The sequence below is a fragment of the Myotis davidii genome, unplaced genomic scaffold, assembly GCF_000327345.1.
Source record: "Myotis davidii unplaced genomic scaffold, ASM32734v1 scaffold21, whole genome shotgun sequence".
Lineage (NCBI taxonomy): Eukaryota > Metazoa > Chordata > Mammalia > Chiroptera > Vespertilionidae > Myotis > Myotis davidii.
The window spans coordinates 2135991-2140090 of record NW_006292573.1 but is presented as its reverse complement, the minus strand read 5'-3'; the positions used below and the strand labels follow the sequence as shown (position 1 = coordinate 2140090).

The 4100-nt window shown below is 39.4% G+C and overlaps 1 long non-coding RNA gene across 1 annotated transcript in view; it reads right to left on the bottom strand.

Annotated features, from left to right (window-relative positions):
• LOC102760552 overlaps positions 1–4100 on the bottom strand; it is a 28622-nt gene that overhangs the window by 13425 nt on the left and 11097 nt on the right. The window lies entirely within an intron of this gene.

Here is a 4100-nt window from a genome sequence, read left to right as displayed (position 1 = left end):
CCCTCTCGCCCCTGCCTTGAGTGTGACAGGGGACAGTGCCCCAATCCCCCAATCGGCCCTACCCTGAGCATGACTGAGGGTGGCATCACAGCCTCCACATCACTCTGCACTGTGTATGACCGGGAGCGGTGCCCCAACTCCCCAATTGGCCCTGCTCTGAGCCCGACCAGGGGCTGCACCTAGGGATTGGGCCTGCCCTCTGCCACCCGGGAGCAGGCCTAAGCCAGCAGTTCGTTATCTCCTGAGGGGTCCCAGACTGCAAGAGGGCACAGGCCGGGCTGAGGGACCCCCCTCCCCAAGTGCACAAATTTTTGTGCACCAGGCCTCTAGTTATACTATATCCCTCCCTGTTGATGTAATAGAGATTGGAGAGAAAAAACATTCTGCAATATTAGTATTATTAAATATCTATATTTTACGAAGTCTGTGCATCTGAGCTGTCACCTTCATAAGTTGTAGTTCTTAGATTTTTTTCCACTTAGATGTTATAGAAAAGCTACAGGAGGCTGGAGTGGAGAGAATATTCTTCCCCTTAGTTAGCTAGGGCTCTGGTAAAGTCCTTCCTCTGAAGAGTGACCCTTCATTTGAGAACAATCTTGAAGTTTTTCATAATGGCTACTTTCCTCCTCCCCTTAGAGAGTATGGAGGAGATCTTTGTTGGCTCTTCAATTTGAGAATCTGTATGTTTCCTGGAGGTAAAACTCCAAAACATGTAGGCTTACCCCCCCACCCCTCTACCCCCTGCTTACTGCAGTCCCCAGAAATTCCTCACTTGCATGCTAGGTCATACTTAGCCTCTAGCAACCTATCAAAATTATCATTAACTGTTTCCAGCATTCATGGCTCCAGTGGCCTCTTCTTGAGAAAAGGAGATATAGACAGTGACTCCACATTCTCTCATCTTTCTGAATTTCGGGGTGGCAGTTTGCTGGGTAACCTCACTTCTTCGATAGGTCCAAGAAAAGTAATTGGTTTTCAGTTTACTCAGCATTATTTTTTGGTTGTAAAAACAGGAGTAACAACTTCCAAGCTTTTCACATGTCAGAGTTGGAATCAGAATTTTAATTTCCTTTTATTTTAAACCACTAGTGCTAAAAATTATTTTGCCTGCACAAAGTCTTAAAACCTCCAAAAGTAAGTAGGCACTTCTCTGTTGGTCTCATAAACATAAACATACATCAAGGGGCTTGCCTTTCATAGACCACAGAGAAAATCCATGTGCCAGAGGAAATCTTAGCCCTGGAGTCATTCTTAAAGCTCTGGAAACCCCACATGTAAAAATATAAAATTGACATCATCCTCCTCCAAGTTTTTATTTTACTGCTTTTAAAAGTAGTGAAATATATGCCACAATATGTCTCATTCTAAAGGTTGAAAAATGTATGCTATGACTGTAATGACATCATCCTGCCTCCCACAGAAGGATTTTGCTTGAAGAGTTCAGCAAGAGAACAAAATTAGCAGAAAACGTCACTTTCACACACTCAGATGGAAATTTTTAACATCTCCAATACATGACAGTCCCCTCGATGGGAACATATATGTCACTATAACGTACCAGTGATGTGCAAACACATCTTATGAGCAGGTGCTAAACTGAGTTCATTGAATAAAAATAGAAGTTTGGGCCACACTGAGAACAAAGGGTTTCTCCTAAGTGTAGTTTCAAGCTAAGAAATAAGAATGATGTCTAAGATAAAACTTCTGGATGCTTTTGTGACAATGTGCAGAGGAGGTTTTCTATTGCCTCTGATCATTCTATATTTCATAGATGATGCAGAAATCCTACTCTCTCCTTACTTTATGAAATGAAATAAAAATTCTCCACTGATTCAATAAGGTTTTAATTGTTCCAAAATTTTTAAAAAATGTTATTCTTGCCCTCTTTGAGGTTTCCTTCATAAAATTCAATTATGAAAACAGTATAAAACTATCCAGCCAATTCATTTTACTCAATTTGTCTCTAAATACTCTTTACCTTAAAATGTATTTCATGTTGCCAATATACTGAGAATAATAAAGAACAGACGAAAGTACACATGATCAATTATATATCTAGAGAGAATATTAATGTGAGGTTTCTATATGTAAGAGAAGGAAACAATTTTTTATTTGCCATGTGTAATCCTGAGAAGGTTTTTCTCTCTGTTCACAGTGCTAGAGAGTGAGGTATTTTTATATTTGTGGGAATATAAGACAAATGGGCACTATAAAATGATCTAGTAAAAAAGCAATATTATTGATAAGTGCATGTGAGAAGTAAATAGGAATATCAAATATTAATAGCGTATACATCTGATTATTGTTCAAAGAATTGAATGTAAAATCAAAATATTGTCATGATCCAATCTCTCTTTCCTCCCAGTCCCACCAGACACACACATGTGCACACCACACACGAAAATATATCAATATCCTCTTCCATTACTCTTCTCTATTTATTTTCTCTTCTCTATAGCCTTTGCCATGTGTTCCTGTCTCCTTCCTTCAGCCTGGCAAAACCTTTTTCTCAATTCTACTTGCTTTTGAATTCTCCTGCCTTTGTAACTCTTTGCTTAAATACCATTAACATTTGAAATTGTGGAAAATTTGTTACTATTTAAGCATTCAAATTCATATCAAATACAGAAAGTGGTGGGTAAGAGTTTTTTACTTTCTTCCTTTAACAGAATCTTCATCTTCCTCCAAGTAGAGACACGAGAAAAGCCTTTTTCAAAAAGTTTCCTTCGATTTTGCCATGCCTCCTCCTCAGTGTCTTCTACCTCCAGGATCCTTCAGTTTCTTTTCTTAAACTTCATTTTAAATGTTAATCTATTCCATCTGGTTGTCTATATGTAGGTGTGTGTGTGTGTGTGTGTGTGTGTGCGCGCGCATGTGTGCGAGTGTGTTTTCTTGTGATTAATGGGGTTTTAAGTTCTCTGGGTATTTTTTTAAGGAGTCTTATGATGGGGGATGAAGGAGAGTAGATATCTAGTAATATTCAATAACTCCTGAAACTGTTTTATGAGTAAGACTTGAGTGTGCCTTTTTTGGTCTTCCTCTTCCTCCTACATAACTTTGCAGCATTTGAGCCTTTCTATTGACAAGGTTTCACTTTTATTGGCCTTTAGAACAAAATTCCCATTGTTTTTTTATCTTATAACATTAAAAATTCCTTCTCAGTCTGCTTAATGGAGCTTCTTTGTAAAGAAGGGAGACTTACTCCTAAATATAGGCATAGCTGAAGGTATGTGTTTGGTTTTCATCTCACTTTGAATATATTCTTTGGGTCATCATACCTCTTCTGATTCATGTATATGTAGATGATTTCAAACTAGAACTGAGGAGATAATATCTACTAGAAAACTGGGTCTTGAAGGATGTATAGGAATTTCAGTGGACGATGGGAGAAAAATTAGTTAAGAAAAATGTTACTGCATACACAAAAAAATATAGAGAGCGATCAATCAGGATGGCAAATCCAGGACTGTCCACAGTGTACTAAAAGAAACATTTTTTTCATGTCATGTGACTAACAGATGAATACTTATCTCATGTGATCTACTTTCTCAGTGCTTATTTTTCATTCCTTTCAATAATATTTGTTCCTATATAAATTTGATTGATAAATATATTTAGTTACTATTAAAGTTTAGACAGCCAGTTGGTATGGCCCAGTGGTTGAGTGTCAACCCTTGAACCAAGAGGTTACTGGTTCTGTTTAATTCCCCATCAGGGCATATGCCCTGGTTGTGAGCTCAATCCCCAGTAGGGGCATGCAGGAAGCAGCCAATTGATGTTTCTCTCATCAATGTTTCTATCTCTCTATCCCTCTCCCTTCCTCTCTCTCTAAAATCAATAAAAACCTATCCTATACAATAAAAGGCTAATATGCCAATCGACTGAACAGGGGAATGACCAGTTATGATGTGCACTGACCACCAGGGGGCAGACACTTAACACAGGAGCTGCCCCCTGGTGGTCAGTGCACTCCCATAGGGAAAGCGCCACTCAGCCAGAAGCCAGGCTCATGGCTGGTGAACCCAGCGGTGGTGGCAGGAGCCTCTCTGGCCTCCGCGGTAGCGCTAAGGATGTCAGACTGACGGCTCCTGGACTGCAAC